We start from the raw sequence: 24,152 nt of genomic DNA on the forward strand, positions 1-24,152 counted from the left end.
ACTAACAATAAGCAGTACACAGAAGTATTTAGTAATTTTTGTTAATAATAGTTTATAAAAAGTAATTTGTTGTGTTCGTTAGTTCACAGTTCATTAATGTGAACAATTCCAACTTTTAATAATGTCTTAGTAAGTGTTAAATTAACTCAAAAGGGCTGTGTAAGTATTGTTTATGTTAATTCATGTTCACTAAAATAGTTAACTTATGTTAACTAATGACACATTTTTGTAAAGTTTTACTGGAAGTTTGATTAGCTAAGTCAGAGTTTTAAATCATTGTTCACTGAAAATATTCTCTTTTTATTTTCCAGATGCTTCATTAAAATCAAACCGGGAAACAAGGCTGCAAAGGGAAAAGTGACCTCTAAAACAGGAAAACTGCAAAAGAAGACCATCAACAGTCAGTCTCAAAATATCAAATCTTTTTAAAAGACTTATGGACTTTGAGTGGTACTTCATTTAAAATGTAGCTGACACTTCCCACCAATACAGTTTTTTTTAAATATGGTGGGCTGCAGTGATGGCAGGTGACTTCTCCGAGGAGGCACGAATACAAAGCTACCCAAAACATTGTCATGTGTGTGGCTCGTCACTTCAAAATGTGTGTTTGGCGCGTCATGTTAACCTGTGCATAGCGTGTCATGTCAAAATACGTGCCTGCTCCAGACACTTTGAAGGGGATTATAATAAAAGAGATGCTCGCTTTTGCCATACTAGCTTGTCTAATCTCATGTGTAATCAGAGTTTAGTGTTAAATGAGTGTCTTGCGGGTATCATGCACTGCATGAAAAGAGGTGTATCCGTACTAGGAAACTCCTGTAAACACCACTGATTTTCGGAAGTATCTACTAGTTCCACTGAGGGTAAACTACTAATTCCACCAAGTTAGGAAACTCCCGTAATGATACCAATTCGGATGTATCTTGCTGAGGGGATATCCCCGTGGAATATGCAGCCATTTGTTGCCATGGCAAGTAATCCCATTGAAGATTTTGGCAGGGGCCACTTTCACACCTACAGAGGTACTGGAATTTCACACCTTTGCACAATTCTAGTGTCCCCATTGGTGTTTAATCTCAACACTGATTGGTTGCTTTTAAAACCCCCTCCCAAAACTCTGACAACTATTGGGACACAACTTTGAAACTGTCCAGTTGAGATGATTTGATTGGTTACACTTTCTTTTAAGCCCTCATAGCTTAGTGACTTGATTGGTTATTTGCCTGCTATGCAGATAGACTACACCCCCCCCCCCACTATATACTACTATACATCCCCAAAACCCTTAAAAAAATAAAAACTTGAATTGAGTTTGAAATGTTTATTTAATAAATAACTGAACAATCCACAATTGTCACAATCACAAAATAATATAATACACAAATATTAAAAGTTGCATACATAAACAATACAATTTAAACTTATAAATATACAGACAGAGAAACCAATATTAGAATAAAATAAAACAAAATAAAAGCAACAATGAAAACTACATTCAAAGCAGTACAATGTAATGTAGCAGTGGCGGCTCGTGACTGCTCATCCGAGGGTTGCAAATTCAAAATAAGTGTTCAGAGTGTCATGTGTGTTGCTTGTGTTTTTAAAATATGTGTTTGTTGCTTCACAGAACACACAGAACACATTTTGAAATTGGGAACCACACAAATGACGGGCTATATACATGTTGTGACAAACTTCGCATCGAGTACTCACAAAAAAAGAAGTCACCAGCTGCCACTGTAATGTAGTAAATGTCTAAATAAAATGAACAACAACTATATTGATCTTGCTCTTAAGAAATCAGTCCTACACTGCAAAAAATGACTTTCTTACATAGTATTTTTGTCTTGTTTTCAGTAGAAATATTATTTAAATCAAAATGCCTTCTCTTGAGGAACAAAATGACCCAAGAAAACAGGTCTAGTTTTAGAAAAAATAAATAAACACACACACACACACACACACACACACACATTAAGTGAATTTGTGCTTAACAAGTAAAAATATCTGCCAATAGTGTGAGAAAAAAAATCTTAAGTTTTCTTTTTTCTTAAAAACTTAAAACACAATTTTCTCACCCCAATGTTAGATATATTTTCTTGTTTAGGCACAAATTATCTTAAATTGTATATTTTTTGTCTAAAAACTAGACATATTTTCTAAGGTAATTTTGCTCATCAAGAAAATACATCTTGATTTAAGAATTTTTAGTTTTTCTACTGAAAACAAGATAAAAATTGTTACAAAGTGATTTTTTTGCAGTGTAGAATCAATCACAGAGCTCTGACTTGGAATTATTCAAACATTTCTCACTGTAACACTGTAATTTCTCACTGTAACACTGTAATTTCTCACAAGAAAAGAAAACCGGTTAAATTAAACCATTCAAGTTTTAAAACACATAGATTTGAGTACTGTGAACTTAAACAAATTGAGTCACATGCAGTTAAGCACTTATATTTAAGTTCACACTACCTAAATATGAGTGCATAATTGCACAAGACTTAAGTTCACAGTACTCAAATGTATGTTTTTTAAAATTTAATGATTTAAGGCAACCGATTTCCTTAAATGGTTTGAGTTAAGTTAACTGTTAGGTTTTACATTGTAAAGCATATACTTGTCAGCAAAGGTAACGTTGATGCACCCTCATCTGGACAGACATCTCTTTGGAGCCCTTTGGAAATATAAACGTACATATAAATATTTGGCATAATACTAATACACATATACATATACAGATACACACACACAACAAATCAAATGACATAAAGTTGTACATTTTAGAAAGTTTACATTAAACTGTACAAAGATACAACAATATATGATCAAAGAACTTCATAATGTCCATCTTCTTACTTGATTTTCTGTGTTGATGTCCTCAGAGTCTCTGTGACGTTCTGCAGCTTCATTACAGTAGGCTACTTCAATAGAGTTGTCTATCAAACACAGAATAAAAATAGAATCACATACATCATAACACATCTATTTACTATTTAACTAGAGCTGCACGATAATGAGAAAATATGCGATATGCGATAGTTCTGTTGGTGGGTGCGATGGCGATATGCCTTGCGATATGTCTTACTTAGAGAAATTCTTTTTTTATTTGCTTTTATTTTAGCATTTAGATATGTAATGAAATAAAGAGGTAATGCATATTCTAAAGATGTAATTAAAATATGCTATACATGTTACAAAAAACTAGTAATGTGTGATCATAACGCAATACTTTGATTTATTGAATATTTATATTAATTTCATAAATCCAACCACTCCAAACTCTCTTTCCTTTCTCTTTGACATGAACAAAGCTGAATGAACTTGTGAATATGACCCCCTTTAAATTGATTTATTAACATTGTGAAAGGTGTAGAAAGACTAACTTTATACAATAAAATGTATAGTATATTAATGATAGACAATGCAGGTCTATGGATTATAAAGTTGATAGGTTTGTGTAGAAGCAGTAAAAGTGCCTCTCTTTCTATTCCTCTGTTGCAGATTAAAAGAGCTTAATCCTTAATTATTTTAGATTCAAAAGTATACTCTATATAAAGTATGTAGATTCAGCTTACATAATGACTGTTTGACAGTTTGAGCTGCTCGTTCAGTACAATGGGCTTAACATTGGTTATTTGCTACCATCTTTGTAACAAACATTGTAGATATAAAAAGACGGTTCATTGATAATAATACTATAAACATGGGAGAAAGAAAGTGCACCGCGTGGCCGTGACTTTATATAAACAAGAGTAAGTTTTCATCGCCATAGAAACCGGAGGTACGCTTGACACTAGGGTTGTGCCGATAGACGATAGTATCGTGTATCGCCAATGGCAGGCTTTCATGGCGATAGTCATGACGATAGTTGGCGAATGGTTATTATTATTATTATTATCATCATAGTTTTATATTAACACCGACAATGCATGCTCTTTTCCTCACATGAGGGTTTGTGGGGTTCACTTTACGCGGAGGGCTTGTAAAGAGAGAATTCCTTCTTGCACGTACCTGCACTTAATGCGCGCGTCTTGGTCTCCTTCTACCACTAAATCCAGCGCGCCGCGTCATGGTCTCCTTCTACCACTAAATCCAGCGCGCCGCGTCATGAGAAGCTGCGCTTCTCTCTGTCTCAAGTGCACGCGCTCTCGCATCTATCCGAAGTCTAAACATAAACTTAAGTAGTAATCCTTATGTATTTGTTCAGTTTAATGCGTTTCATGCGAGCTGATGCAAACTTTACTTTTTGTTTAAAATATGACCCGCTGCATATTAGCGCCTCTCTCCTACTCTCGCCTACGTGCAGAGAGCTGCGCTCTCTCCGAAGTCAGATCACTAGGTATTAATCCTGTTTATGATATGCATTTCAATGAGTTGTAGCAACATGTCCCTCATTTTTAATATATGATTGTGTTTAAAATATGAAGGCATTCCGCTGGACCGATGCGTTTAAAAAGGCACCTCATGAGAGCACCACTGCTTGACACGTGTAGTCTTCTGCAACAGCACTAAATAAATGCATTGAATAGTTTGTATGTGCGGGCACGTGTGCGTGCGTGCGCAGATGCATGTTTTTACAGTTATTAAGTAATCATGATAGGGTTTTAATGACACGCTCGCATGGCATCAGTTTTAAGAAGGTTGCGGTCATGACGGTGTTGCGGTCTTGTTTTTTTGTCCACCCATCAAGTGACTTGTTATAATGAGTAAAAATTAACATATAAAAAAATGAGTAAACTACTGCCCCGACCCCCGATAATATCGTGTATCGCCGATCTCACAGGCTGACGATAGGACGATCTGAAAATAGGGCATATCGCCCAACACTACTTGACACTGCACATGCGCTATAGTGCGTTAGCGCTGACTGACTCTTCACGGCCGTCTCTGATCGACTTGGGTTGAAACAGACCCGGTACCTCAAGTAATTAAAACGGGACCGACTCGGACCCAACTGACCTTTCAAAATATAGACTCGTGTCCTTCCGTGAAGACCTCTAATGGATACAACTATGATCAAGTTCAGGAACATGGAAGGATACAATGATTCAATGTGACAATGAGCTTTGCGTCGCACCTAATTCATCGAGAAACAGAAAGCACGCGAACGCACAGCGAACTCATCAGAAAAGACACAACGTGCTCGCACACAATGTCATTATCACGGACAAAAAAAGACAAAATTTGATGCTAAATATACGTGGGCAGTTGTTAATATACTTGAGAGAGCCCAAGTAAAGTAAGTGTGTGGGAACCACCTTCTGATCTGTGTAATTTGGACGATCTAAGCATGCAACACTCAAATGATAGACACGTAAAATAAATGCAAGTTATCGCAGCTCCCTGCGATATGCATATCGCATACACAGTTATCGCGATGGCGATACATTTTCGATATATCGTGCAGCCCTATATTTAACCTCTTTGATTTAATAATTTCATTATTAAACTTACATCATTTTGGCCAGATTGCAGTGACATTAATTTCTTCAGTGTCTGGATCAGTCTGATGTTTTAGCTTCCACTGTTACTTCATTATATTTCTCTGTCAAACACAGAATTAAAAATCAAAATCACATACATCATAACACATCTGTTTACTATTTAACCTGTTTTTTTAAAATTGAATGAATAAACTTGCATCATCTTTACCCAGAAACCTCTTCAGCATCCACAAAGTTGACCACAGTGTACATGACCTCTGTAAACACAAACATGGATAGACTTCATATTTAAAAAGATGAAGAACAGCAAACATATTACATTAAAATATATTATGACTCCAAGCTTCTTTACAATTAGCATCTAGGTTCTCTCAAAGTGAAGCTGGCTTTGTTACAAATCAATATAAAGCTATTAAAACCGTTTTGAAAAATAAGCAGCATCTACCAACACTAAAGCAAAGAGCTTTTAAACAACAAAAGATCGTCTGTTTATCATTTAAAATAGCAGAGACACACTTGCTAGCTGCTAACATTTCCAACACACAAGTTACTGTTGTCATGTTTGTTTTAAGCAAAGAACGTCTCATCTTGGCTTCTTTAAAGTTTTGTTTTTAAAAATTTAAACATCGAATTGATTCTTTTAACAGCCCGGTTTGAATGTTACTTCGCGTATTTTTAACCTCATGTTTACCGCTGTGTACCATGTATACCCTTAATGTTTTACTGTTTGTGCTTTAAATTCAAACAGTTCTAGTATAAAGACAAAAACGAATCATAGTAAATAACATAATATGAACAAATAGGCATCCGATCAGCGCGATGCAGACAAACTAATTAAATCAAACTTACCGGTACCTTACTGTTGATGAGCAAGCAAACAAAGAGTAGTCCAGACTCCAGGCTGTAACGGTTCGCGATTTTGAATTTTCCCGTCAAGCCCATTGGTGAAGCAGTCGCACCTGAAGGGTGGGGCAGATGAGTGGGTGCAGGTGCATTCTGGGAAATGTAGTCCTTTTCTTTGGCGTTGTCACTGCTGTAGCATATGCTGCTGTAGATGTAAACTACGATTTCCAAGGTGCATTGGATGCACTACAATCATTCCAGCCCAAGATTCTCTGCTCGCACTTTATACTTTTATATAATCCGCGTTTTCACACTATGCATTGTTCTTGGTCATTAATAAAAAATATTTCTATAAAGTTTATAACGTTGACAAAACATGTTTAGTTGACAAACATGTTAACAGTTATTTTGAATGATGCTCAGATTTTCTTAAATATATAATCTTTGTGAATCAGCACTTACTTGATGAAATACAAAACTCTTTAAACATGCCTCAGGAATTATCTGTGGGTTTAGTGGATTAACTGCTCATCATTGGAAACATTGAACGTATACCTAAATGAATTCTTACTTTAATATAAGTAAATATAAACTAATGCTGAGTTAAGACATGTAACTTACTGAACTTACTTAATTACAACATGAACTCAAATTAATTTATTGTAAATGAATGCATTAACTAACAATGAAAAACAAGTCATGTTAATGATGACTCTTCATTAGTTTATGATAGTATATGCCTTAACTCAGCATTAGTTCATGTTAAAGTAAAAATACATGTATGTCTTTTATCACTGTGATATATGGACCCTTATTATATTATAAAGTCCCCATCTCTTTTATTTAAATTGATTGATTGAAGACAAACATGATAATATGTGGTCTGACTCTGTACAAGCATGCATTATCATATGCTAACAGTTACCTCCTCAGATAGACTACACATTGATTGGTGCCCGAACATTTTCCTTACAAGGGCCAAACCTGACTGAGGGCCGTGGGCCAAAAGTAAACGTTGTTGTGTTATATTAAAATTAAAGTTGCTCTGATAACCCCTAATTTATAATTATCTAATATTTTAAAAATAAACAAGCAAACATTACTCTGTTTATGCATAACTAATGCAGTTTTATTTTCCAAGGGTTTTTGTAAAAAATAAAGAAATCATTTTGCCAATCAATTTTAAATATCATTTTCTCTGTGTGCCACTGCCAAAACCTCTTCATTTTTAGCCTGTAGTACCCGAGTTCATTAAGTTTTGTGATGCATTTTATACACCTTCAAGTATGCATGAAACATAAAAAAATTCACTTTAATCCCTTGCATTTAATATTAATTTACATTTTTGTAATGTAAAAATACAACAAAAAATGATACATTTTAGAAAATGTTTAATTAAAAATATGAACATCTGCGTCAATGACTTTTATTGTTTTTCCTTATCTCACGTGGCATGATGGGCCAAATTAAAGATCTATTGTGGGCCAACTTTGGGCACCTCTGGATTAGAAGTACAGTAGCTGACAGGTATCTGCAGATATGTTTACCCGAGTTTGTCAGTCAGTATCACCGAACATGTGTTGCATTCACATGTGAAAGACTGTCTTTTAGATTATGGACCTGTCTATTGATATTTTTGTTTCTATTTTAAAAGATTTAATGAAATGTTAGGGTAGAATTATAATAACAATAGAAACAGTGAACTTCAAATCATGAGACATCAGCAAAATCAAGCAGCTTTACATTTCACTGACTAATTTATCAACATCAGCTAGCAAAAATGTGTCACATGATGTCATTTGAACGGCTTCTTTTAAACGATGTATGCAGCATTGAGAGAAACGTGCACAATATTCTGACCAAGGGCAGTTGGAGAAATGTTTTCAAAGTGTTGGAAATATATATTCTGAAATAACATTTGTTGCATTTCTCTTGAGTCAGAGACATAATTTTCACACATTAAAATTGTAATTGTGTCCATTGAATTTTAGTTATTTTGAATGATGCTAAGTTTCTTAAATAGACTAATTAAATTATATTAATAATAAACATATTTAGAAAACAGTTTTTATGTACCAAAATACTGTATGTGCTGTGACATGGTTAACCCCCCACCCCACCCCACTCAGCTCTGAAAACAAAGAAGACACCTCTACCTGTGGGTCATTAACATATAAAAAGCCCTTCACACCTCACACCCACCTCTCCTCACAACCAGCTGTAAGGAATCCTGGAAACTTCCACCAGTTCCTATATACATCCACAAACGTAAAGTTTCTGGATGTTTCACAAGTTTACTTTGGTGTATTACCTTTCCAAGCACTCTGCCTCAAAAATCTGGCAAACCTAAAGTTTAGCAGGGATTTCCCATCCCGTATTTGTCCGTATACAGCTCTTTTCATGCAGTGATGTGAATGTCTCTTTTATTCTTTATCATATTCAAAGCGTTTGCGGGAGGCACGTATTTTGACATGATGTGCAATGCATATAGATTCACGAATCACATTACACCCCAAACACATATTTTGCATCCTGGCCACCACTGGTGGGTGGTGTTTTTTTATACTGGTTTGTATATTATAGACCATGTTTTCATATTTAAAATTGGGCTGGTGTCTGTTAAAGAATAAGCAAATTAATGTTTTATTGAATCCTTTTAAAAATGTGCTGTTTTTACAGTTGTGAAACTTTTGTGCTTTTTTTGAAATCTAAATTTTAAACTACATTTGTATTTTAAGTAAAGATAAGGCATCTCAATATTGTTCTTTGTTTGTTTGATTTTTTTGTATTTTAGTATGTTATTGGTGCGTTTTTGTTGCACCACAGTTTATGCCCTGAATATTAAAATATATCTGTTGTATTTCTGCCTGTTTTATGGCATAACAAACATAGCATAACAGTCAATCTGGTGTTGAATAGAATAAAGAATAAAAAATTCATAACCTGGCCTTTTTTGTTCTATGTTATCCACTTTGACAAATATAAAATGCAGGGTATAATAGCATTTAAATTAAAAAATAATGGAGTTGTGACTAATATGTACTGTAAATTAACAGGTATATAATGCTTAATAACAGTTTTATGCTGTAGATAACAAAAACAGTATCATGCTATTAAATAACAGCTGTATTCTGTAGGTGACACAAACAGTACCATGCTGTTAAAAAAACAGTTGACTGCTGTAGGTAACAAAACAGTATCATGCTGTTTTTTCTAATAACAGTATCACGCTGTAAATTAACAGTGCAATGCTGGCAACCACAGCTTCCAGCATAATACCGTTTTTTTACAGGGAAATTTTTTACAGTGTAGATACTGCATCACAGTCTGGTTTGGTAATCTGTCCGTGCAGCTGAGAACAAAACTGTTCCGGATGATTCACACTGCATGGAAAAGAATTGGTGTTAGAGACATCATTGCAGACTACGTACGAACAGGCTACTATAAGACAAGCTAATAAGATTGTCCGCGATTCATCCCATGTTTTGTACTGTATACAGAGTTGTTGCCTTCTGGGAGGAGGTTTAGAGTTCCCCTACAGATTAAATAGATTTAAAAATGTATTTATTCTAGGTCTGGGCATAGATTAATCTAGATTAATCTCATACAAAATAAAAGTAATTTTTTTGCATATAATATAATATATGGGTTTGTGATGTGTGTATTTATTATGTATATTTAAACACACACACATACATATATATATTTAAGAAATGTTTTATTTAAATATCGTTTTTTATTTATATATAATTTAGAACACATAAAATATAAATAAATATTTATATACACATGTACATTTTTCTTAAATACATACATGAATGTGTGTGTATTTATATATACATAATAATTACACACAGCACAAACCCATATGTTATTCTTTTTACTTTTATTTTGTATGAGATTGATCTAGATTAATCTATGCCCAGCTCTAATTTATTCCTGTGTTCATAAAGCTGTTGGGTGGCAGTATGGAGCTGTAAGTTTATCCATTTGTATATTTATTTATTTGTTTATTTTTTGCTGTGTTATTCTGTTGTTATTGTTCATTTTTATTGTTTGTGATGGTTGATTAATGTGTGTAAATTGTGCGACTGCAGCATGGGTGTTGGCCCAAGACAAATTTCCCCAGGTGGAACAATAAAGTTAACCTTACCTTACCTATTCATTTTTATTTATTTATTTATTGTTTAAGGGACAGTGCTCATTAATCAACAGTACAGACACTGTCAATAAGTCAGAGTTAGCACACATGCTAATTTTCATCTGTTGTTCCTTGCCAGATTTTAAAAGGCAACCTAAAAAGAGAAAATATACAAAAAAAATAATAATAACCCAAACATAATGGGGTGGTTTCCCGGACAGGGATTAGTTTAAGCCAGGAAAAGGCCTTAGTTTAATTAGGAAATATAACTAGTTTTAACAAACATGCCTTACTAAAAACATTACTGCTGTCCCTTTTTTAGGCAAAACAATGTCAGTGCAAGATGTTTTCAGTTTGGATAGCTCTTATATTTATTTTAGTCTAGGACTAGTCTAATCCCTGTCCGAGAAACCGTCCCTATAAGACATAAATTCATGCAATAAAATTAGCAAATTCATGATTAAATCCAAATTGAGAATTTAACCAGACACATTCAGTGATGGTCAGTGGCGGCTGGTGACTGCTCTTCCGAGGGGCGCAAATTTAAAATATGTGTTCGGAGTGTCATGTGAACCATGTGTGTCACGTGTTTTGTCAAAATAAGTGCCTGCTGCACACGTGTCAAAACCGTTGATGATAAAAGAGACGCTCACGTTCACAAAATACTCACGAGACACTCCCTTAACAGTAAACTCTGATTACGCATGAGATTTTAAGAGTATCTGGCAAACGAAAGCGCTTTTTTTATCATAAACCCTTTAGACGCGTCTGCAGCAGGCACTTATTTTGACAAAAACATGATGCACATATCGAACACATATTTTAAAATGATGAACCACACACATGATGGGCTACATACATGTTGTGAAGAACTTCACATTGTGCACCCTCGAAAAAAGAATCCATGTTTTAGTGCTAAATAGGTCCCCAGTGCTTTAATCAACCTAGAAAATGTAAAAAAGAACAACCCAGTAACTTAGTTTTGGTAAACCATTCTCTGCAAGCATATGAAAAATTAGGTCATTGAAATTTGTCTTTTATTATAATAATACCGCCCCTTAATCTGCACTATCCAACCACGGCACTGCCATTCAGTGCAGAGTGAAAGAGAGAGAGAGAAAAAAAATTGTCAGCACAATTGAGTTCCATTTAAACAAACCACCATTATGGCGATCAGTGTTTGCATTTCATCAGCTCATTTGCATGTTAAAGGACACACGAAAAACAGCATTTTTGCTTGCACCTACAAAGTGGCAATTTTAACATGCTATAATAAATTATCGATATGGTATTTTGAGCAAAAACTTCACATATGTAATCTGGGGACAACAAAGATTTCTTAAAAAAAGTCTTTAAAAAAGTCTTGTGAAAATGTCCCCTTTAAGAAGTAGGGGAGAACTGGGGCAAAAGTAATGCAGGGCGAAAGTAACAAAGCGATTTTCTCAGAGCCCTGACTACATTTGCATTCCAAACTAAGGGGGCGTCCACACCAAAGCATTTACGCCCACGGCCGACGCATGTTTTCAATTTTTTCCAATGGAAGCTCTGTGTTTTAAAAATAAGCCAGCAGCTAGCAGTTTTCTTCCGTGCTGAAAACTGGCGCTTGGCGGTTTTTCCGCACTCGGCGCTGAGTGTCGAGAGTTGAAGGAGATTCAACTTTGGGTGAAAAGCGCCGCTTGTCAATGTCAGATATCACACGGCCGTCCAATCACAGTAGAGGAGGGGTGGGACTTTACCACAGCAACCAACCGCCTCACAGCTGAAGTATAAGAGCTACCAAAGCGCTCAGCTAAAGAAAGCTGACACTCAGCTGAAAAACAGCTGGCAATCGGTGTCCTCCAGGCGTTTCAGACGCGTTTAAAAGTTTTGGTATGCACACCCCCTAAGACAGCATGTTTAGCACGCAACCCTTGACAGAGCTGACAAATATTGAGTTATTTCTTCATCGTTTTGCGCGTGTAGGTCCAAAAAGCAAAAAACAATTCTTATAATAATGTGTTGTGTTTCTTGTTTCATGTGTTACAATACTGATTAATCTACAGGTGATTTAGTGCTGAAACACATCCTGAAGTTTGCCGTCTCAGAGTTTTTCAAAATAAAAGTTAATTTGGGTTTAAATGTGAGGAGCTCCTGTCGGGACGAAAGTAACACACTCAAAAAAATGATTCAAGGCCTTCTTAGAAATGACACATTAAAATAGTGTTCAATTAATAAAAAAAAAACTCATTAAGAGCAATAAGTATATATATTTAATCAGTCTAACACAAAATGAATATGTACTATAATTTATTGATTTCTTTTTAATTGCGTTAACACAATTAGTTTGATTTTGGGTTCAGGAAAAATAATTTCCCAGAACTGCTTATGGAGAGTAATTTTTTAATTAAGTGTTATTTTATGCATTTTTAGGTAAAGAGAAAGACTTAATAGTGTTTAATGTCCGTTTATCTTATTGATTTAGAAGCATTTGTGTTACATTTTTTCAAATTGTTTGGTTACCATCGTGCAGAAGAGTGGCGCTTGTGGTTAGGTTGTGGATGTGGTGTATTTCTCTCAATGAGCACTAACTGTGTTAATGCCTGTTTGGAGATCAGTCTCTTCTCACATGCTCATCCAAAGTATAATGTGTTATTATTATTAGCATGCTAACATGTGCTCATGCTAATTAGTATGATATAAAAACATTTTAGATAAAATAACAGAATTGAGTTATTCAGACTACACTATATTGAGTTATTCAAACTATGCTAAATTGAGTTATTCAGACTAAACTAAATTGAGTTTAGGCAACTAATTGAGTATTGCCATTTACTTTAAATTGAGTTGGACTAACTCAATATATTTAATTGTGTAAAGCAGTTTTTTATGAGTTAGGGGTACATTCATATTGGATGGAAATCCTGCCCACAATTTTATTGAGTTAATCCAATGAATCATTTTTTTGAGTGGTTACTTTTCCCGCTGCTAATCCTGTTGCATTATGTTGAAAATTTATATTATTCTAATTTGATTTAATAAATCTTTCTTGTTTTGTTTTGTTATTTTTGACCCATCTCGTCCCAGCTGACAGGGTAGAAAGTAACAATGCGCTATTTATGTTTAAAGTAAAATTATACTGAAGTTGTTTTACATTTGTTCAAAATTCCACCTGATATTGATAGACCACACTTTTGTGTTCTTGACCACAGCAAAAATATATCTATGTCTAAAACATTATCTTTTAAAAATATATATCTCTGTTGAAAACATTATCTTTTAAAAATATATATCTCTGTCTAAAACATTATCTTTTAAAAATATATATCTCTGTCTAAAACATTATCTTTTAAAATTTTGTTTCTCTAAAAAATTGTACTTTCGTCCATGCCCTCCCCCACTAAAGAAGAATTTTTAGTATATTAAAGGAATATTCCATTTTCTTAAAATAAAAATCCAGATAATTTACTCACCACCATGTCATCCGGGATGTTGATGTCTTTCTTTGTTCGGTCGAGAAGAAATTGTGTTTTTTGAGGAAAACATTGCAGGATTTTTCTCATTTTAATAGACTTTCATAGAGCCTAACATTTAATACTTAACTCAACACTTAACAGTTTTTTTCAACGGAGTTTCAAAGGACTGTGGACGATCCCAAACGAGGCATAAGGGTCTTATGTAGCGAAACGATTGTCATTTTTGACAAGAAAAATGGAAAGTATCCACTTTGAACCACAACTTCTCGTCTGGGTTCGGTCGTGGTGCGCCAGCGTGACCCCACGCGGTGCGTCGTCACGTCAAGAGGTCACAGAGGACGAACGCGAAACTCCGCCCCAGTGTTTACAAGTGTTGAGAAAGAGGACCGTTCCGACGTTGGTGTATGTCAACTGATACTAATTAATACTAATTAATGTCTTTGTGTCAGTTTATTGTTTACAATGGTCTGCAAATGTGCATTTTATATATGTAACACGTGACCTCCCTACGTCACCTCACGCATTTGCGTGAGGTCGCGCTGGACCGGACCTAGACGAGGAGTTGTGGTTTAAAAAAGCATGTTTTTTGTTTTTCTTGTCAAAAATGACAATCGTTTCGCTAGATATTTATGCCTCGTTTCGGATTGTTTATGGTTCTTTGAAACTCCGTTGAAAAAAACTGTTAAGTGTTGAGTTAAGTATTAAATGTTGGGCTCTATTAAAGTCCATTAAACTGAGAAAAATCCTGCAATGTTTTCCTCAAAAAACAAAATTTCTTCTCGACTGAACAAAGAAAGACATCAACATTTTGGATGACATGGTGGTGAGTAAATTATCTGGATTTTTCTTTTAAGAAAATGGAATATCCCTTTAAGTATAAGTATGTGAAAATAGAGCACCGTAAGTATGGAAGTGTACCTTTTTTTTACCTACAACCATTTATCAAAATATCGTAATGTATACAGGTTTAAAACAACATGACAGTAAGTAAATGATGGCAGAATTTTCATTTTGGGGTGAGATATCCCTTTAATGACAGCTTGCACTTGATCTGACATGAACATTTAAAAAAGTGAAAGTGTAAAACCTGATGATTCTTGTTATTTCTGCATGATATGAGAATGTTCCAAAAGTCTTCTTATGAATGTCAATGGAATCTGGCCTTTTTGTACAAATTTGCCTACATTTGATTAGTGACCTACAAATAGTGCAGGTGCAGGATATAAAAAAATGCTATATAACTTTCATCTTAACCTATCTTTACAATATGCAAAATCCCCCTTTCCAGAGTGAAATTAAAGAAATAATTAGGAAAATTTGAATGTGATTATAATATAATGTATAATGTGAGCACACAAACCACACACATACATACTTATTATGTAAGGAGCAAATGTGAGAGATCAAGTTAATGTGTGAGATTGCAGTGACAAATAAGAGTCTATTTTGGGTTTTATGAGCAAAATGTTATGCACTAATGACATACACCCACTAGGTTGTGCTGTTTGTCTTCATACGTCAACTACACTATTCATCCCTGACTGATATTAAAATTATCTGAGACATTTGTTGGTCACACATTCAATTATTTATTGTAGGCTATTTATTGCATAACATGTACTATTTTAGGTTCGAAACAACCTTCCGTCTATGAAGGTTCTTATATGCAAAGATTGAGCGTTGAGATGTGTTCCTATGTGGGACTAAAGATTCTCAAACAGGCAGCCCTTTGTGTGTGTGCGTGTTTAAAAGAGAGAAAGACCGAAAGGATTTAGTGAGAAAGAGAGAAGACATTTCAACCCCTTACTGAATGGAGGTTTTATTGATCTCAGTGGACATCAGTGCCTTCCAGCATGGCCTAATACTGAAAGGCACATTAAAACGTCCAAACAGTGTTAGGGAACTGAATATGAGATAAGACAATCCTTTAACTACTGGCCATGAAAGAAAGAGAGAAAGCAATATGCAAAAGGGACCTTTTCATGTTTTTTTTTCTTTAAATGGTCTGGATGGCTGTTCATATTTAGAAAAGACATTGCTATTTTTCCGTAGACCATATACACGCAACAGCTAAAGAGAGTGGCAGTGTTTTTATGCCAGATTTACAGCACATGATTAAAGGAGTTTTGGTTCAAACAAAAGTAAAGATTGTTTTTTTTAGTTACTACCAATACCTTCCTTGTTAGTTTTTCCATGGTGTAAAAATACCAGTATGAAGATCTCACTTACCTCTGTGTTCCACTTGAGTCAATCTGGAAAAAAAGAAAAAAAGAGGAAGATAAATAAAGTAATCCAAAATGACAGCAGCACTTCATTACCATGCGGATATTTTTCAGATAAAAGATCAAAACAACAGTCTTCGTACACCAATAAAAAATCCAACTCACAGAAAGCAATTGATCTGGCTTTTTTGCGTTTTAGTTTGATTTTGGTATTATTATTAGTTATTGAGTAAGTATTATTCAGTAAGTGTACAAAGCACAATTTTTGGACAGGTGTTAGTATGTAGATTGTATGTTGTTGTAAACTTGGCTGGAGTTATGCATATACATTGGACCTATTATGAGCCATGTACCCTATACATATAGGATTATTGTATTAATAAATGAATAAATCAATAGTTTATTATATTTATTTACATAATACTCCAACATTTATGTTTAATAATTCTTTAAGATAAAACGTAATTAGTGGCAGTTTCTAAGGGCCGCTATGCGTGTGTTGCCAAGTCTGCGTGATCATTTGAAAACTGGTGACTTTTCCTGTGGGTTAAATGTTAAAGAATTTAGTTTATCGGTTTTTAATTGTAAGGTAGGATTATTTTATTTATGAAAATAAATGTTGGTATTTGGGGTATGGTCATTAGGGCTGGATCTAATTGGCCATTGGGTTGGTTTTGTCGAAAAAAATCTGGCAACCCTGCCACGACGTTTTGTGAACACTTGAGAGGAAGCTGACTGTGTGTCTGCAACCTAAGATGTTTGATCAAATGTTGTAGACCCAAACATTAAAATGGTGAACCATGGACAGTAAAAAATATGAATGTAGTGTCCATGATGTCACCCATAGGTTTGTTTGTGAAGAGCATTTGTGAAGCCAATAGTAGGTGGTGCCTGCTGTCGCCATCTTGGCCGCGCGTCACAGCAAATCACTTGCGGATAACCGAAAATGGATAAAGAGGCAGGACGTAAGTGGAGCAGTGGCAGTTCACCCATCACTCAAGTGGCCACGCCCCTTAATTATGCAGAACTTTAAAGGGACACTCCAAATTTTTTTTAAATATGCTCATTTTCCAGCTTCGTCTATAAGTATCCGTCTTAATTTTCTGTCGGTCTTAGTACACGATGTAACTACAGAAGAGTCAAGTTTTAAATAGGAAAAATATTTAAACTCTCTGGTTATTTCTGAGCGCGATGCTAATGGTCTAATCTAATTCAATGGATTATGCTAAGCTATGCTAAAAGTGGTCCCGCCAGACCCAGAGATCGGCTGAATGGATTCCAAAATGGTAAAAATCAAATGATTTTAACTCTAGGGGAGGTGGAAAATGAGCATATTTTCAAAAAAAAAGTTGAGTGTCCCTTTAAGGCTTAATATAATTTAAATGGATGAGTTACAAAAAAATTCACCCCTCACAGTTGTCATGAAGGGCAAAATTTGCTATATAGATCAAAAACACTTTTCGGACCAGGCTGTAAACATTATTTCCTGCTGTAAAGTTGGGCATTTTAACATGGGGGTCTATGGGAACTGACTCCCCTTTGGAGCCAGCCTCCAGCGGCTAGTCGAGGAATTGCAGTTTAAGTCACTTCTGTGTTGGCTTCATCAGAGAGATCGGAAGGTTGCCCCATGAGTTAAACTAACACCACCAAGAGGAAAGTGTTTGCTTGCAACGACATTAAAAGTAACTATAGTTTTAAAAATGTATGATTAATAGAATAGGCCTACATATACAAAAACAACACATTCTCACCTGTGAAAAGTAGTAAACTTTATCTGGAATATAATATATTCAGAAATCTATGCAGTGTTAACGAACAAGAGGCTGCGTAATGTTGTGTTATTAAAAACTGTGAGTGACGTCTGCAACTAGACCGTTCCAAAATGGCGTACACATCTACATATGTGAAGCGATGAAATGACATATCTATGTATGGTCCATACAGTAACTTTGGTGCCAAATCTGTAGTGGTGTAAGACCTTTGGTCTAATGTCTGGCTATCACAAAACCAAAACTGCTGTGAAAGAGTAAAATCCTTGAGGGTCTTTCAGCAGGTTTGGACCGATCAGCATACTGACAGGTCAACGGGTCATGTCAAGTCAAATTGCTAACCACAAAATGCTGTGAACAAGCCACCCGTATGTGTTTGTGTGAAAGCGGAGCGGAGCGGGTCACGACTGTGACCTAGGCCTGTCAGTCATGGACTCAAAAAGAGAAGATTTTAAGACTTTCTCTCCGTTTCTCTCCTCTTTTCGCACTCATCCTCTCTCTCACATTCGTACACACGCGTTCACACCAACATCTTGAGAGAGTTGTTTGACTGTGTGCCTAATGATAATAGATGAGGTGTCAGTACGAAGGTGAGAGACACTAAGTCATCCTCACAGCACGCGGGAGAAACGCCTCATCTCTATCGCTCTCATTTTCACCTCGCCCAAAACTACAGGCGCCAAAATACGAGAAAGGTGTGCAGAGGGCTTCTATTCTAAAACAATGTTGGCTTTTTCATTTCACTGTACTTTGCTGTTTTTTGTATCTAAAACACAAATAAAAGTAAGATATTTGGTTATTTTTATAATGTATACTTCTTTCTAGTTATGTCAAGCTCAAGGGGGGACAGGTTTGAAGTCAAAAAGATTGAGATCCACTGTTGTACTCTAGTATTTAAATAGTGACATGGTTGCTTGTTTTATCGGGGAAGAAGTGACTTTCAGCATTCATTAAAGCAGTCAGCACTTTTCACCGGTCTTGTGAGAAAATGTCAAGAAATGTGACAAGACAGAAAGAAATAAAAGCTTATGCAAGCACCTTGTCTCTCAGAGTATGGGAGCAAGTGGATTTATATACATTTACATGCTTGGGGATTCCCTATCAAATTTAAAGGACCATCTGAGGTGCATCTCTTGCGTCATTTTAAGCATAAAGCTACTGTATGACAAAGATGAGCTAGATGAAAAAATGTTATACAACATTTTTATACAGTATGTAAATTATTATTATCTCGTTAATTGGTTGTAACGTAAAATATAAAATAAAAATATAAGACAGCCGAAATATACTTTTCACACAACAGTTACTTCAAAAAGTTATTTAAATAGGCTATAGTTTATAATAGGCTATAGTTTGTGAGAAAACTAACAAAACTTCAAGACTTGTCATTTTTAAATGACGTCATGTCCAAAATACTGTAAGCATATATCCAAAAACCAACTTAGAAGTAGTCGGCAATTCACTGAATAAAGACGTCTTTTAAGACCTTAAGTCCTAAGATATTTACTCTAAGGAAGACTTTAAGTCTCGTTCACAAAATAAAATATAACAGCTTCTCGTGCACCCCTAAAATCACGAGCATTGTCCGTGCGAGCGAACACTTACCGGATTTCCCATGTGTTGTCGCGGCGCGAGGAGATCCTGACGGAGAACTGTCTCTTTATCCGCCCCGGTGAGAGTCCAAGATCCGGTAACTCCGACAAAAGAGAGGTGCAGACTGTACCCTTCCCCAAAAGCTGACGAGAACACGCGTGCACCCCGATACAAGTGAACACGTTCGCTTTTGAGGTGGCGCGCTTCACGCTAGCCGCGTGCTCTCACCTGCTTTAAAAATACACTCCGGAGGAGCAGGTGGTCCTCGGGGTCGCGCAAAGACAGATGAAGAGTCGGAGTGTAAGTTGATCCACAACACAAAACTGATAAAGATGCCGGCGAAGATATGCTGGATACAGCCAATACAGACGCGCGCGCACGCGGGAGCGTGAACGGGGGTGTTGATGTGAAATACAACGTGTATAACTATGTTTTTGCAGTGAAAATTTAACTGGATCTTCATTTGGGTAGCAAAGAGGACATTTTTAAGACAACTTCATGATAATAAAAACCCATAGGGGAGTTGAGCCCATAGCAAGGTATATCTCATCATAATTAATTAACTAAGACAACAAACACACACCACAGAGAGAGAGAGCGAGAGAGAGAGAGAGCGCGCGCGTATCTATTCCAGGACATCCCATGGCTTCATTAGGTTTTAAGAGCGTGATCTCATTAACAACACAACACAATGCCTTAACAGCATACATATTCATGTAGACAGATTCGAGAAGTGAATTTGTTGTGTTGATGTATGATAATGAGCGTGTCTATGTCTGTGTATATGTGAAAATTAAAACTAGGTCGTATAGCCCACGAAAGCTTCATGTGCTTATGGGGGCTGTGTATGAGAAGCACAACAAACATTCAAATTACACAACATTCTTAAAAGCATTAAATGACCTAATATCATGTCGTCATCTTTTTATTTGTACAATTCGCCTCCTCAAGTGCCCAAAATCTCATATTTCAGAAACAGAAAAGCTCTTAAGATGAAATTTGAAGATGTATTTCGCATTTTCTGATTTTGGGAGAAAATCTTCCGAATCCTGCAGAAGAGAAACATGGCCATTCATCAGTGTCATGAGCTTTTCGTATAATCTTGATCCAGCATTTTTGCTGCAAAAAATATTTGTTTTACTCCTTTGCCCCTGCACCCAAAGGTGGAGTGCACAGCTTTATTAAGACTAGAAAGCACACATGAACACACACCCACACTCTTGCAACTCAGCACCTTGCTATAAGAGGTAAGGGGTCAAAGATGCACAACCATAACTCTCTGAACCAGTCCCCCAGGAGTGTGTTTATGTGTATGAGGTCACTATTTCAAAGACGAATCTATTGAAGATGCTCAGACGTCAAGAGTAAATTGCCGTTTGTCAAGGCTGCGATGCGATCCTGCATGTGAGTCTAATTAAAAGTAAACACCTTTTCTTCTCGCTTGTGCTCACACTGTTTCTGAGTGTGAAATAGGAAGACAATGTGCATGTGAAGAAACATAATTTGTGCTTCTTTGCATGTGTGTTTGTGTTTATGTGTGTGAGAGAGAATGTGTGAATTTGTGTGCAAGCTTGTGTGTGTGTGTGTGTGTGTGTGAATGTGTGGTTGTGCGTCTCATCACCATACAGCTGAGACTGCAGGTGGTGGATCTTTCAGTGAAAGACTGTCTCACTTCTCATAAGAATCGCTGCCAGATAACACACACAGGAGCCACTGTTTATCGCGCGCACACATCACTGCAAATGAAGAAATAATAAAGCCTGATTGCAAATTATCAGACATGTTTAACAAGATTACAACATAATTCTCTTAAACTGATGTGCTAACATGTGCAAAATCACAGCAAATAACAGTAAAATACAGAAATAATGAATGCTATCGCAACGGCCTTAGTCACATAAATACATAATTAAAAAAAAAACAACACATGAAAAATAATATTGAATACAACTCGGTCATTAAAAAAATTCAACCCATCTTGTGTGTTTAATGTGTTTGTCCTCTGACCCGGAGAGGAAGTTCAGGGAATAATTGGAGTCATAACGCACACACACATACAGGTCAACCGGCTGGATATTTTTAGAATCTTTTTTGTTTTGTTTTCGGTCTCATACCGAATATCACAAACATCACGATCACATCTTCACTTCTTTATCTTCTTCCATCTCACAGACACACGCGCACACTCAGAGTCTCAGTTTCCTCCTCCTCCATCTCCTTTGTCTCATATTCTCCTCCTTCACAAGCTAAAACAGTAGAGGGACCATTAGACGTAAATCAGAGTCCCAGAAACAGCTTTGATCATCTGTTCATTAGATCACATAGGAATATCACAGAGAGGGAGACAGAGACAGCGATGGGTGTTCCAATAATTTACACCTGAATACACAAAATATGTTGTGGGAGAATTCTTTGACACTAAAAATGTATTTTACTCCACACTTGAGGTAGCCTTCTGCAGCCTTTATGCAATATACATACATATGATCTTTATAAGGTTATTGTTTGACAGAAATGGTATTTAGCCATAATGTTAGGTATTAGGGAGTATATTGATTTTGCTTTATTAAACATGTGCAACAGAAATTATGACTTTAAAATTAGGGCCATCAAAAGATTCAATTTAGCTGTTTTTTAAAGGAAAGATGAAACATGAATTGTTAGGATTTTGTGGAGGATATATCATTGATGAACATATGGAAGTGTGTAGATTTGGGTTGAACACTGGGGGAGTTGAAGTGTCAACTGCACACATGTTTTCATTAATCATTATGTACATATCGAGGGAGGGATTATAATAGCTATACTTCTGATTATTTGGTGGATACCTCCCCCTTGCCAGAAATTACGCCCCTGTGTGCATCTATCCACCTTATTTTTGACGTAAATGTGGGTGCCGCCATCTTTGAGCTCTTATGTGTTAGACTTCCGGTGAGCCACTAAAGCTCGGTAGTCGTATTGCGAAAGACACACAATGTGCCATTTTGACTGGCTTTTTAATGTTTATTATGAAATCCAGGAAGACCGGCATAATTTGTGGAGTTAGGGGTTGTCCTAATAGCTGGTACAAACAAATTAAATTTCTTCAAAATATTTGTTTTAACTATAATCCACGCACAAGAGCCGAATGTGTATGTTGCGCACGTGCACCCATGATCTCTATCCACACATCCATCCAGTAAAACCTTTTATTAGGGATGCACCGATATGGAAATTTTGGCCGATACCGATAACGGATAACTCTTTAAATTTGGGGACCGATAACCGATATCTGTAGACCCCGTCAAGGTTTGAAAACATTGAATGACGATCGGGTGAGCGCGCAGCATGGGGTCAAACTGTTCATACCATTTAGGCTTTATAATTCAATCTTACAGGGCTGAAAAATGATGACTTACCTCAAATGAAGTGAGCACTACTAAAACACAAGCCTCTTTGATATTTGCATTGTCCCAGTCTGCACGTTAATTGCTTGCAGACGCAGATGTTGTATTTTTTTGTTTTTGAGATTCTGCATGAATCGCGAAAACTTAACGGAAGACCTGGTGCGATTTTCACAGCCCACGACGTAAGTATGCATTTTTGACGATACCGAATAATACGCAACTCAATATGCTGTAATGACTTTTCTGACCCCGACATGCGCAGTGGGAACCGCCTGTGACGTGAACCGTGAAGGGGTCTATAGGCTGATAAATATTCATATTATTTTCACAATGAAAAACTCGCAGAACGCGGACATCTTGTCTTTGCGCTAGACTAGCATACTCTTCTTAAGCCCGCAACACATGTCATCTTCGTGCTATGTCACAGAAAGCACCAATCAAAACTCCACATGGCCAGCAATGAGCAAGTGAAGTGGTTCAACAAACCAAAATAATCCATAATTTATCTGCTTTCATTTATCGGCCTAATTTTGCTATCAGACCAATAACCGATAATATTAAAAATAAGCAGTTATCGGCCGATAACGATATGTTAGCCGATATATCGTGCATCCCTACCTTTTATAGAAACCACCAGTAAACAATAAATACAATAATTTTTTTAAAACAAATAATATAATGCTGATAAAAATATGCTGGTTTATTTATTCTGCTACTATATTATTACAAAATGCGATTACAGTAAAAAATATATACAACATTAACTGCTTATTAGTTAATGTTTATAATAGATCTTAATGTGTTTGTCCGTACTTTTGTTATGTTTTCAATGAAAAAGCAAATAATTTTTAAATAAGCTAATAATTTCATAAGCTTATGTCTCTATAGTGCGTAAGAAGCGATGTAATAATATTTTCATAAAACGAAAACAATACTGAATACATGTAATAGTTTAATATGTTTATTATGGTTTGTTCTATAACTTGCAATGTGTTGAATGAAAAAGATGCTGCTGACTGTCGGACCGTGTGAAGCTTGATGTGTCGCCATAAAAACTCAAACAAGTCACCAGAGGGACAGTTGTGACATTCAAAACCTTCACCTGAAAAGGTTAAAAACACGATTTCTTGGTCTATTACATGTAGAAATACTTGACTGACTTTCCCATATGTAAATATGCATCATGCTTGTACATTGAAGACCCCCGGGCAACAACTTGAAATAACAGAATATATCTTCATATGATGTATCAGGGCACTTCTTAATTTCATCCTCACAATGGTTTTAACATGGCAGGTG

The 24,152-nt window shown here is 35.9% G+C and overlaps 2 protein-coding genes and 1 long non-coding RNA gene across 3 annotated transcripts in view; 1 reads left to right on the forward strand and 2 right to left on the reverse strand.

Annotated features, from left to right (window-relative positions):
* The window catches only part of ptprdb (protein tyrosine phosphatase receptor type Db), a 131,194-nt gene extending 111,153 nt beyond the window's left edge, over nt 1-20,041 (reverse strand). The window contains exons 1-2 of the mRNA XM_055205561.2: nt 19,480-20,041; nt 16,113-16,135 (exon numbers count right to left, since the gene is read on the reverse strand). The gene's annotated coding sequence lies outside the window, so the exon portion shown is untranslated. The remainder of the gene's footprint in view (nt 1-16,112; nt 16,136-19,479) is intronic.
* The window catches only part of LOC129444731 (uncharacterized), a 106,075-nt gene that overhangs the window by 53,306 nt on the left and 28,617 nt on the right, over nt 1-24,152 (forward strand). The gene's annotated exons all lie outside the window — the stretch shown is intronic.
* Nucleotides 2,332-6,546, reverse strand: LOC141362614 (uncharacterized). Its single transcript, XR_012368336.1, has 5 exons — nt 6,303-6,546; nt 5,656-5,704; nt 5,458-5,548; nt 2,860-2,939; nt 2,332-2,677 (listed from the first exon to the last, which is right to left on the reverse strand). It is a non-coding gene; the product is annotated as an uncharacterized lncRNA (long non-coding RNA).

This window comes from Misgurnus anguillicaudatus, chromosome 3 (assembly GCF_027580225.2).
Source record: "Misgurnus anguillicaudatus chromosome 3, ASM2758022v2, whole genome shotgun sequence".
Taxonomy (NCBI): domain Eukaryota; kingdom Metazoa; phylum Chordata; class Actinopteri; order Cypriniformes; family Cobitidae; genus Misgurnus; species Misgurnus anguillicaudatus.